The following is a 13,959-nucleotide window of genomic DNA, read 5'->3' as shown; positions in this document are numbered from 1 at the left end:
TAAAATTAACTAAGCGAGAAATGTCGGTGGAAATGACCTTGTGAACAAATATTGATATAATAACCATCATATAAGTAAACTTGAGTCACGCGATGACATGTGTGAAGGGTGACAACATATCCCGGATTGTTCGGGACAGTCCCGCATTTTGTCACTTTGTCCAGTGTCCAGCAACCAAACAATCGTGTCCCGCATGTTGTCAACACATTCAAACACAACCAATTTAGAAAAAAACATAGATGTATAACGTATTTCAGTCAGACATTCCAACCTGTCTTGGAGTCACTTTGAGATTATGAAAATATATATAGGCTATCATAAGAATGTGGTAGCCTAAGCCATGGGGATGTTAAACACTTCTCCAATTTTATATTCTGCGCAGCGCAAAACGAAACGTAAGCCAATCGTTTCTGCATCATCAAACTGTGTGCTCGTTCAGCACAGCGGAGCGTCGCTCAGCCACTTCTCACTAGTAAAGTTAGATAACAGCTGAATCAATGTCTTGGGAGATCACATAATGATTCGTGAATGAGTAATTCTAAACAACAGAAAAGAATACAACAGCATAGTGTAACGTTACAATTACACCAAAACACCACCTAATTTGTAATGAGATTTTAGGAGGGTTAGTTGAATGGTCCGAAAAAAGCATAATGCGGCCAGAACTCAACAGCGCGCGTCACACGGCGGAATGTGCGTTGAATGAAACAAAATACAAGAAGGCTATATATATTAACACCATCTGCTCAAATGTTTCATGAAACAGTAACTCAAGAAGATCTCAATGCACATTTCCATGAATCTTATTGAGATCAAATGATTGGAATGCAGACACGGTTTGAACATTTCACTGGCAAAACGTGAAGAATTATCATCCACGATCGACAGTTATGATGCCATGCCCTATTTTGAAATGAGGTATTTGAGGGTATTAAAAATGTGTCTGCAATTGTATGCATATTCTATAGTGATATTCAATAACGGTACAAACTTAGAAAAAAAGATGACGTCATTTACCATATTATTGCTCTCCAGACCGTATTTATTCAAACCTTTTTATTAATGTAGACTACACTGTCCCGCAAAACCATGCTGTTGTCTCGCATTTGTGTATTTTAAATGTGGTCACTCTAGTTGTGTAGTCCTCACACTCCCACTCGTCGGGAAAGCATGCAGTTGATCAGGCTACAGATGAAATCATTTATGATTAACTTCAAAGCGTGGTGAAAGTGCAAGGTGATGAGCTTGATGCTCCTTTCCAATAAATATCGAGTGTATTATTCTGGAAACATGATAATCGATGCTTGGCTGCCGTTTTACAAATAAAAATAAATAACCGTCTTTTGTCCATAATAATAATGATCTCATGATGTTGTAGGCTATACGTTCGCTCTAGCCAACAGTGTACAGATAGAGAGCCACGCCACAGTGGGCAGAGCTATGCATGTTGCACTGGGAAACGTTTTAATACAAAAAAACATCTAATTTTACTACGGGCCTGCTGTGGTTCTGTGTAGACTGGTTATGCTAATATATTTGAATCCAGTATATTGCAGTTAATTTCGTCTTTCATTTAATAAGTAAAAATATCGTGAACAGGGAAACAAGTCCCAGATAGTTCGCAATAGAACATACCAAAGGAGGGCATGGTTTACTAGGCTACCTAAATTATTTGGGTCATCTCGTTACAGCCAGTGTTTGGAATATATTGAGTTCGTTGACAAAACTGAGAAATGGGACGCCTTTTCACACTGAGATGTATTTGTTAAAGGTAAGGACATCTATTAATGTAATGCTATAGTATTTCTAAGTAGCAGATATATCTGCCAGGGAAACTAATTGTTTTCACTTTTCTGCCTGACTGGCGTTCTTTACCCGAATTGTTTGGATTTTATTCTTGTGATCACAACAAAACGACTTATTTTCAGTGGCATGTATTCATGAATGCCAAGCAAGAATTTTAGCTAGGTAGTCTATGACAACAACATTTGTAAGTGTACTGTATTACAGAGCCATAGACCGTTTTGCCAACATGAAAGATAGGAGGATGGCATTGGCATTCAGTTCGTCTAAAAGTAGAGTGAGTCCACATTTGTAGTTTTACTTGGAATATCAGTACCATGGAGCAGTGGAGGCTCCTCAGAGGAGGAAGTGGAGGACCATCCTCCACAGTGAATTTCAGAAAAATAAAAACAGTGAAACATTTTTAGATAAAACTGTACTAAATGTTTTCAAGTCACCAAATAATTGATTAAAACTCACTGTTCTGCAAAGGTCTACAGTAGCCTCAGCAGCACTCTGTAGGGTAGCACCATAGTGTAGCCAGAGGAAAGCTAGATTTTGTCCTCTTCTGGATACATTGACTTCAATACAAAACCTAGGAGGCTCATGGATCTCTCCCCCTTCCATAAACGTATACAGTAATTATGACAACTTCCGGGGGACGTTCTTCAACCTATCAGAGCTCTTGCAGCGTGAAATGGCATGTTGTCCACCCAATCACAGGATCAGAGAAGGAATTTAGCACTGAAAGCATAAGCTACAGCTAGCTAGCACTGCAGCGCATACAATGTGGTAAGAAGTTGACTCAAAGAGAGAGAAAGACAATAGTTTAACAGTTTTCAACAAATGTATTTCTTCCAAAATGAAGGAGATGAGAGAGAGAGAGAAAGAGAGAGAGAGAGACAGAGAACTAGCTATATTTGGTTGTATTTCTTTTTAAACTTTCACTTAGCAAGCGGATATAGCTACCTAGTTTATCCTACTCAAGCACCCGGCTTAAACAGAGAGGGATGCTATGTAAGCTAGCTGGCTCTGGCTATCCAACACCGGAACTCTTCCAAGTCAAGGTAAGCTTTTGATTGTATTAATTTATTGCCACCGGTGCCTGCCAGTGTAACTGCTAAACTGTTTTCGGACTGTACACTGTATGGCATAATTGTAGAGGGTTACTAACGCATTAGTTCTAGTATGTTCACTATGACGTGACAATGATGTAGGCTGTGTGAAGTGCTTAGGGGTCAGGATATGAAGGTTTGGCTTGGAAAGGTTTTTTCACCTGGTCACAGACAGCTGATGTGTTTTTCACTGAATTCCACAAGTGAGGTGAAACGGTAAGAGGAGGAAAGCACGTAGATACACCGAACAAAAATATAAACGCAACATCTAAAGTGTTGTTCGCATGTTTCATGAGCTGACGTAAAAGATCCCCAAAATTATCCATACGCACAAAAAGCTTATTTCACTCAAATTTGGGGAACAAATGTGTTTACATCCCTGTTACTGAGCATTTGATCCTTTGTCAAGATAATCTATCCACCTGACCGGTGTGGCATATTAAGAAGCTGATTAGACAGCATGATCATTACACAGGTGCACCTTGTGCTGGGGACAAAGGCCACTCTAACATGTGCAGCTTTGTCACACAATACAATGCCACAGATGTCTCAAGTATTGAGGGAGCGTGCAATTGGCATGCTGACTAAACATATGTATCTTTGTTGTTGTCACAGCCTTATTGTATTTGACGTTTGAGTATGAACGATTGGGTTATAGAGCAAACAACGCAATATTCGAAAAATTGTTGTGATATGGCTTGTTTACTGACTTGGTATGGCTTCCTCAGTGATTTTACGCACGCTACTTATTCTACTGTTTACTCTGCTCAAATAGAGATATAATTCAACTGTGTTTTCTTAGAAAATATGGGTCTGTCTGAGAATATAACATTCCGTTTACTGCCTGAGTGTGGCACTGTTCACCACCATTTTCTGGATTATTTTCTAACCCGAACTAAACTACTTATTTTACTGAACTAGAGATTGAAATAAATGGTGTTTCTTTAAAAAGATTGGGCTGGCTGACATGGATGGTTTTCTCACCTTATTGTTGTTGGTTATTTACCAGGTAACAAGAAGTGAAAACTAAAGAAGGACTGAAGTAATAGACCCCTTATTACACTGAACTGATGACCTGCAATAAAGTCAAGTTTAAGCACGGGCCATTTGTCTCCTCTAGTTCATATTGCTTTTATAATGTTAGCAAAATATCAACAGGTGACTGACTGTTTGAACATTACATGTGACGTTAGAATCATGCCTTAATCAATTGACGTCTGCTTCTTTTAGGTCAGTGGTTAAACATATGTATATTTATGATTCTAGGGGTCAATTACCTTATGTCAAGTCATGGTTAGTTTAGTATGATTAGTTTGCTGTTTGTGAAGAGAATAAAGATGTTTATTCTATCAGGACATGAGCAGCTCAAATGACAAGGACAGCTGGAGCATACCTGATTGGTAGGGCTAAGCATGAATAGTCATTAAACCAATGAAAACATCTCCTACTACATTTCCATTCAAGTGAGATGAGAAAAGTATGGTTAATATAGACATGATCTCTTTTAGTCCGAATAATATTGCAAGCCAAAATATTGTGTTTGCTCAACCTTGAGATGTTGAGGCATGGTTCATTTTCGTGGAACATATAACATTAATGATTCAAATCGACACAAACATGAAATGATGATGACTGATAGTACATTTGTTCAAAGGAGCATTACAAACCAGAAACATGGAAATAAGACAGATATTGTGCACTTCGCGCCAGCTGTTACTTCTGTCCCAAGACTGTATTTCTCCCGCAGTGTCGGCAGGTACACAAGTAACGTTCCGGTAGTTCTGTTCTCAGCCTATTTCATTTATATTAATTTACCCTAGAAATGAAATGAGTTGCTAACGTTAGAGGACATGATATAAGTGGTTTGTCATAAATATATACCAGTAGCTCGCAGACTACCTATGAGTAGCTCGCCAAACAATTCTGAAAGTACCTGCAATTTCATGTGTTCCACCGCAAACTGTCAAACAAATCTCACAAGTATCAGACACCGCAAGTTCCCAGCTACTATTTTACCAACAAAATACTAGCATTATCCCACCCCTGTTTATCCAATATTGGCTTAAACACAATATCTGCCAATCAATTTCCGTCATTATTGCCCCTTTCTGTCTGTGTGATGCGGATGTTTGTCCATCACTCAGTGTGTGAGGGGGTAATTGCGGGAAGTGAATTGCGTATGTGAATGACACGTTAATTTGACTCCCTGATTCGAACATTTTTGCTACTGCTTTTTGAACTCCAGACGTTGATTATCTGCAGATAAATTATAAAAACATCCTCTGAGGAATGTAATTCCTAAGTGCAGGAACAATATATTGAGAAGCGAGCCTCATTCTGGTCCACGCTAGTTTCTTAAGTGCGTTGAATACAGTATAGTGATGGGTTGTTCGCGAACGAGTCGGCTCTAAGAGTCGGCTCTTGTAGGTGAACGTTGGGAGCCGGCTCGCATATCAAAAGACCCAAATCTATTTATAAAAATAAATAAAAATAAAGATATGAATAATCAAAATATTAAAATTAATAGAATTAACTAATTCAAAGAACGAAAAATGAAATAAAATAATATAGGCCTAAATGCTCAAGCGCGCACATTCATTCTGACTGGCTGCTCAGACTAACAGCCTCACCTGTTGTTCCTGTCAATCAGACACGCAGTGTCAACCAATGAACCAGAGATGCGTGAGGGAGGGCCGAGCCAACTCACTCACAGTCACACACTTAGCAGCCGAGGAGAGAGAGGAAGGACAGCTGTGAAAACAACAGCTGGAAAATGATTCGGAAGCACAGTAGCATTTGGATGCATTTTAATAATGTGGACAATGTTAGAGCACAGTGTTGAATTTGCCAAAACAAAATCTGATATAAACCTGGTTCCATGCACAACCATGCACAGGCATATGGGAACTGTTCACCCAACTGTGAAGCTATCTGTAACGGAGCCTCAAGAAACTAGCGGGCCTGCTAGTGATAGTGGTGGAGTCAGCACCTCCACACGTGGAGATGTATCCACTCAGTCAAGTAGGCCTTATCTGCCACCCACAGCAACAGTCTTCTATAGACCAGTTTATGCCAAAGTCTATGCCTGTAGCAAAGCAAGGCCAAATTGATATTGGATTTGCTAAAAGGAATGACCCCGATTTCCAATCGTGGAGGACAGAGGTTTTAGAAATTATAGCAATAGTGTAAATCCAATGTACACAATTCCAAGCAGAAAAACCCTTTCAAAATCACACAGGCTTCAGCGCGGGAAAGAGTCCAAAAAGCTACTGCAGTTTGCCTTACCACTGACTGCTGGACATCAGGGGTAACCACTTCTTACATGTCAGTTATATGTCACTTCAATGAACATTTTTCGATGTCTAGCTGTCTTCTGGACTGCTTTGAGTTCAGCGACAGACACACCTCAGAGAACTTGGCAGAGGAACTGTTGAGAGTGGCCAGAGAATGGCAAGTAGATGGAAAAGTGGTCTGTTGTGTTAGCGACAATGCAGCTAACATAACCAAAACCATGAACATTTTAAATGGACCCATCATCCATGTCTTGCCAACACAATCAACCTGATTATAAGAAATGCTCTGAAGGTGATGAAGCCCACTGTGGACAAAGTGAAAGCAGCTGTGGAATAGGTGCTGAATAACTAAAGTCTACACAACGCCTGTTGGGGATGCCTGAGCTGAGGCCTAAACAAGACTGCACGACAAGGTGGAATTCAACATGATATATATTGAAGCGGTTTCTTGAGTCAAAGGATGCCATCATCTCTACCCTGGCCATTGTCAATGCACCTGTTGATGCTCTGACCCAAGAGGAATGGGAGGTGGTGGAGGAGGTGTGCAGAGTCCTGGAACCCTTTGAGCTGGTCACTGTGGAGTTCAGTGGAGAGAGGTACAGTAAGCAGTTATTACTACATCATTATTTAATACAGTATTATATATGTATAGAGGACTAGATGAGAATGTAGTATCAGTAGAATAAACATGACCCTGAACTAATAAGTTTCTGTTTTCTCTTTTCAGCTATGTGACAGCCTTTATTTAACCAGATAGGCCAGTTGAGAACAAGTTCTCGTTTACAACTACGACCTGGCCAAGATAAGGCAAAGCAGTGTGACTTTTGGTTCTCAATCAGAGACAACGATAGACAGCTGCCTCTGATTGGGAACCATACCAGGCCAAACACATTGAAAAGAAAACATAGAAAAACAACATAGAATGCCCACCCCAACTCACGCCCAGACCAAACCAAAATAGAGACATAAATAAGGAACTAAGGTTAGGGAGTGACAGTACCCACCCCCCAAAGTTGCGGACTCCGGCCGCATAACCTAAATAAATAGGGGAGGGTCTGGGTGGGCATCTGTCCGCGGTGGCGGCTCTGGCGTGGGACGTGGACCCCACTCCACCTTAGTGTTGGCCCACTTAGGTGGCGCCTCTGGAGCGGCGACCCTCGCTGCCGACCCCTGACTGGGGACCCTTGCAGCGGGCCCTGAATAGGAGGGCGACTCTGGCGGCGCCGGACACGCGGGAGACCCTGGTGGCGCCGGACTGACGGCCAGCTCCGGACTGATGGGTGGCTCTGGCGGCTTTGGACTGACGGGCGGCTCTGGCTGCTCCGGACTGACGGATGGCTCTGGCGGCTCCGGACAGGAGGGAAACTCTGGAGGGCACCTGTCCAGAGCCGCCAGAGCTGCCTATCAGTCCGGAGTCTCCCTCCAGAGTCCGTGCACCCTCCAGAGTCTCCCTCCTGTCCAGAGCTGCCAGAGCCGCCTGTCAGTCCGGAGCCGCCAGAGCCGCCCGCCTGTCCGGAGCCGAGACTCTGGAAGGAGAAGGCGCAGAGACAGCCTGGTGCGTGGGGCTGCCACAGGGCCCACCAGGCTGGGGAGACCTACAGGAGGCCTGGTGCGTAGAGGAGACACCGGATAAACTGGGCTGTGGAGGAGCACTGGAGCTCTGTTGCACAGCCTTGACACCACTCCTCCAGGCTGAATGCCCACTTTAGCCCGGCCCCTCAGAGTGCAGGCACAGGTCGAACCGGGCTGTGGGGGAGCATTTGCGATCTTGTGCTTACAACTCGCACCTCTCCATTAGGCTCAATGCCCACTTTCGCCCGGCACGGGCGGAGTGTAGGCATAGGACGAACAGCACCCTCCCAGCGCCCCGGAGACACGGTATGCAGAGCCGGCGCAGGATACCCTGGGCCGAAACGGCGCACCGGAGACCAAACACGCTGGGCTGGCACAATCCGCCCTGGCTGGATGCCTACCTCGCATGGCACTTGCGGAGGGCTGGCCTATAGCGCTCCGGGCCATGAGCGCGCACTGGCGACACCATGCGCTTCACCGCATAACACGGTGCCTGACCAGTACTACGCTGCTTCCGGTAAGCACGGGGAGTTGTCTCAGGTCTATCGCCTGACTCCGCCAATCTCGCCGTGTCCCCCCCCCAAAAAAAATATGTTTTGGGGCTGCCTCTCATGCCTGCTGTGCTGCCTTACCTCATATCACTGCCTCTCTGCTATTGCCGCCTCCAGTTCAGCTTTCGGGTGGCGATATTCCCCAGCCTGACTCCAGGGTCCCTTACCGTCTAATATCTCCTCCCAAGTCCAGGAGTCCCGAACCCTCTACTCCTCCTTATCACGCTGCTTGGTCCAATGGTGGTGGGTAGTTCTGTAACGATCTTCGTCTTCATCGGATGAAGGAGTAGGAAGGATCGGACTAAAACGCAGCGTAGTAAGTGTCTATGATAATTTATTAACACCGAACACGAAAATACAAAATAACAAAGTGAATGAAAGAAATGAAAATCGAAACAGTCCTGAAAGGTGAAAACACAAAACAGGAAACAACTACTCACAAACACCATGTGGGAAAAGGCTACCTAAGTATGGTTCTCAATCAGTGACAACGATAGACAGCTGCCTCTGATTTGGAACCATATCAGGCCAAACACATAGAAAAGAAAACATAGAAAAACAACAGAATGCCCAACCAAACTCACTCCCGACCAAACCAAAATAGAGACATAAACAAGGAACTAAGGTCAGGGCGTGACAGAGTCCTTCAGTGGTCATTACTTTTGCTGGTTCAGTTTGATAGAAAAGTCTAATGCTCAGACGGTTTACAGTAAGGATGACCCTAAGATTGTCTTGCGTGGTAAAGATCCATTTGAAATGCATTTGAATCAGTTGAAATCAGACCTACAGTTCCCATCTGTGTGTGGTGTAAAGACAAATTCTAAACTCAATAGTTTGCAGCACTTCCATGTTTGTAGTAATTTTTCTGAGGACATAATGCATAACATTCTTGAAGGGTGGCTCAGTTTGAGTTAAAATTGTTGTTTGAATATGTATCTGAAAATGCATTTTCAAAACGTGCCCTTCTCTCTAGAATCTACTCATTTGACTATGGGTACTTGGAGCGCAAAAAACGTCCAACTAAAGTCAACCTAGAGAACAGTGGAATAGCACAGCACTTAATTCTATTCAAACTCTGTCTTGTGAGAAATGTTCCCTTGATTTTGGGTTGTTCCACCAGGAAATGAAAACTGGAATTTGCTGCTCCTCTTACTGCAAATAATCAACCTTGTTTTTTCCTCTTTTCTTATCCAGAAGCATTTGATAATTGAACGTCACACACTTTTCAAACAGTTGTACCCACATGAAAACGTGATACCCAAACACCACTTTATGATACATTACCCAGCATGCATAAGACAAATCGGTCCATTATTACATACAGTATGTGGAGCATGATGTTTGAGGCTAAGCACAAACTCATTAAGAACACCCTCAAAAACTTCCAGAACATTACTAAGCCTCTAGCCAATAAACACCAATTTGCTACAGGCCATCACTGGGAGACATCACCATTGTGACATACTGAGTATGGACCGATGAAAGCATTTCCCTGAGTGATTTTACTGGTGGTGATGAGTTGGCAGTGTCACTTCAGGTCACTATGCAGAAAGCCATTTACTCTACCAGCTGGGTTAAGATGAATGGCACCGAGTACAGAGAGGGACTGTTTGCAGTAAGATGGAGCATGAAATGCCAGTCTTTTGTAAAATAGCTAAGATCATTGTGGTTGACAATATTGTATACCTATTGGTGAACAAGATGTATACTGATCATTTCAGTGAATATTACCATGTCAAATCAAATAAAAGTTTATTTGTCACGTGCGCTGAATACAACCTTACAGTGAAATGCTTACTTACAGGCTCTAGCCTAAAGTGCAAAAAGGTATTAGGTGAACAATAGGTAAGTAAAGACATAAAACAACAGTAAAAAGACAGGCTTTATACAGTAGACAGGCTATATACAGTAGATAGGCTATATACAGTAGACAGTCTATATACAGTAGACAGGCTATAAACAGTAGACAGGCTATATACAGTAGACAGGCTATATGCAGTAGCGAGGCTACATACAGACACCGGTTAGTCAGGCTGATTGAGGTAGAATGTATATGTAGATATGGTTAAAGTGACTATGCATATATGATGAACAGAGAGTAGCAGTAGCGTAAAAGAGGGGTTGGCGGGTGGTGGGTGGGACACAATGCAGATAGCCCGGTTAGCCAATGTGCGGGAGCACTGGTTGGTCGGCCCAATTGAGGTAGTATGTACATGAATGTATAGTTAAAGTGACTATGCATATATGATAAACAGAGAGAAGCAGCAGCGTAAAAAGAGGTGTTGGGGGGGACGCAATGCGAATAGTCCGGGTAGCCATTTGAGTCTTATGGCTTGGGGGTACAAACTGTTGAGAAGCCTTTTTGTCCTAGACTTGGCACTCCGGTAGAGAGAACAGTCTATGACTGGGGTGGCTGGGGTCTTTGACAGTTTTAGGGCCTTCCTCTGACACAGCCTGTTGTAGAGGTCCTGGATGGAAATGCAGCTTAGCCCCAGTGATGTACTGGGCCGTACACACTACTCTCTGTAGTGCCTTGCGGTCAGAGGGTGAGCAATTGCCACCAGGCAGTGATGCAACCAGTCAGGATGTTTCAGCTGTAGAACCTTTTGAGGATCTCAGGACCCATGCCCAAAAAAATGTTGTTTCCTGAGGGGAATAGGCTTTGTCGTGCCCTCTTCACGACTGTCTTGGTGTGTTTGGACCATTCTAGTTTGTTGTTGAAGTGGACACCAAGGAACTTGAAGCTCTCAACCTGCTCCACTACAGCTCCATCGATGAGAATGGGTGCATGCTCACTCCTCCTTTTCCTGTAGTCCACAATAATCTCCTTAGTCTTGGTTACGTTGAGGGATAGGTTGTTATTCTGGCACCACCCAGCCAAGTCTCTGACGTTCTCCCTGTAGGCTGTCTCGTCGTTAATGATGGTGTTGGAGTCATGCCTGGCCATGCAGTTGTGGGTGAACAAGGAGTACCGGAGGGGACTGAGCACGCACACTGAGCACGCACCCCTGGGGAGCTCCAGTGTTGAGGATCAGCGTGGCAGATGTGTTACTACCTACCCTCACCACCTGCGGGCAGCCCGTCAGGAAGACCAGGATCCAGTTGCAGAGGGAGGTGTTTAGTCCCAGGATCCTTAGCTTAGTGATGAACTATGGTGTTGAATGCTGAGCTGTTGTCAATGAATAGCATTCTCACATAAGTGTTCCTTTTGTCCAGGTGGGAAAGGGCAGTGTGGAGGTCAATAGCGATTGCATCATCAATCCAAGATGGCATAGCAGTTCAGACGTCTTTTGTCCTCGTCTTGTCGTGTCCCGTATATATATATATATATTTATATATATTTATTTATAGTTAATATATATATATATATATTAACTTTTTTCACATACCTTTTTATATATATTTTTTAATTTTCCATAAACTCATCTTCAAAACACTCTCCTGCAACCCGCCTCACCAATTTATATTTATATAAAAAAAAATATTTACCTCAAATCTGTAATCCTCCAAGAAGCTAGCCAGAAACTAGCCAGAAGCTAGTCAGGAGCTAGCCAGAAGCTAATCCAGGAGCTAATCAGAAGCTAATCAGAAGCTAGTTAGCTTCTTTACTGGCTAATCGTTAGTATTCAGCTAACCACGGTTTGTGGTCATCAGCTATCCTTTAGCTCGGAAATCTATCGCCAGTTTTGTACGGCGCAGCGCGGCTCGGAACGGAACATACCGGACCAATTTTTCTCTCCATGTCCCTGGATTTCAACCGCTAACTCTGGACATTCATACCTGGATCTCACAGCTAGCTAGCTGCTATCCGTGTGACTATCGGCTTTCGTCGATTCCGGAGCAAACATCAATTATTCCGGAGCTAGCCAGCTGAAGAGTTCCATCAATCACTCCTGGGCTACAATCACCTATCCGGACCCGTTTTACTGCCTACGTGGAGCCCCACCGGGCCTTCACAACTGGACTGCCGACGTTATCTACCCGAAGGAGTTATCCGGCTGGCTCCTCCGTCGCGACGTTACCTGAATGCCCATCTGCCCGCTAACCATTAGCTGTCTTATCGGCTGCTATCTGAATAGACAATCGGACAATTAATTAATTTATTTTTATTATTATTATTATTATTTATTTTTTCTTGGCCCTCTATAACTATATCTATTGTTTTTTTTGTGTGTGATTTGGATTAATCCCCTCTACCACACGGAACCCCACTAATCTACTGACGGAACGCAAGAGGTGGCTAATAACAGACCTCCATCCTATGCTAGCTTGCTACCGATGGCATGGCTAGCTGTCTAAATCGCCGTGACCCCCAACCAACCTCTCTACTCACTGGACCCTTTTGATCACTCGACTAAGCATGCCTCTCCTTAATGTCAATATGCCTTGTCCATTGCTGTTCTGGTTAGTGTTTATTGGCTTATTTCACTGTAGAGCCTCTAGTCCTGCTCACTATACCTTATCCAACCTATTAGTTCCACCACCCACACATGCAATGACATCTCCTGGTTTCAATGATGTTTCTAGAGACAATATCTCTCTCTTCATCACTCAATACCTAGGTTTACCTCCACTGTATATACATCCTACCATACCTTTGTCTGTACATTATACCTTGATGCTATTTTATCGCCTCCAGAAACCTCCTTTTACTCTCTGTTCCAGACGTTCTAGACGACCAATTCTTATTGCTTTTAGCCGTACCCGTATTCTACTCCTCCTCTGTTCCTCTGGCGATGTAGAGGTGAATCCAGGTCCTGCAGTGCCTAGCTCCACTCCTATTCCCCAGGCGCTCTCTTTTGACAACTTCTGTAACCGTAATAGCCTTGGTTTCATGCATGTTAACATTAGAAGCCTCCTCCCTAAGTTTGTTCTATTCACTGCTTTAGCACACTCTGCCAACCCGGATGTTCTAGCTGTGTCTGAATCCTGGCTTAGGAAGACCACCCAAATTTCAGAAATTTTAATCCCAAACTACAACATTTTCAGACAAGATAGAACTGCCAAAGGGGGCGGTGTTGCAATCTACTGCAAAGATAGCCTGCAGAGTTCTGTCCTACTATCCAGGTCTGTACCCAAACAATTTGAACTTCTACTTTTAAAAATCCACCTCTCTAAAAACAAGTCTCTCACCGTTGCCGCCTGCTATAGACCACCCTCTGCCCCCAGCTGTTCTCTGGACAACATATGTGAACTGATTGCCCCCCATCTATCTTCAGAGCTCGTGCTGCTAGGCGACCTAAACTGGAACATGCTTAACACCCCAGCCATCCTACAATCTAAACTTGATGCCTTCAATCTCACACAAATGATCAATGAACCTACCAGGTACCTCCCCAAAGCCTTAAACACGGGCACCCTCATAGATATCATCCTAACCAACTTGCCCTCTAAATACACCTCTGCTGTCTTCAACCAAGATCTCAGCGATCACTGCCTCATTGCCTGCATCCGTAATGGGTCAGCGGTCAAACAACCTCCATTCATCACTGTCAAACGCTCCCTGAAACACTTCAGCGAGCAGGCCTTTCTAATCGACCTGGCCGGGGTATCCTGGAAGGATATTGATCTCATCCCGTCAGTAGAGGATGCCTGGATATTTTTTTTAAATGCCTTAGTAACCATCTTAAATAAACATGCCCCATT

The sequence above is a fragment of the Oncorhynchus kisutch genome, linkage group LG16 (assembly GCF_002021735.2).
Source record: "Oncorhynchus kisutch isolate 150728-3 linkage group LG16, Okis_V2, whole genome shotgun sequence".
Classification (NCBI taxonomy): domain Eukaryota; kingdom Metazoa; phylum Chordata; class Actinopteri; order Salmoniformes; family Salmonidae; genus Oncorhynchus; species Oncorhynchus kisutch.
The sequence above is the reverse complement of the archived record's forward strand: the minus strand, read 5'-3'. Positions refer to the sequence as shown.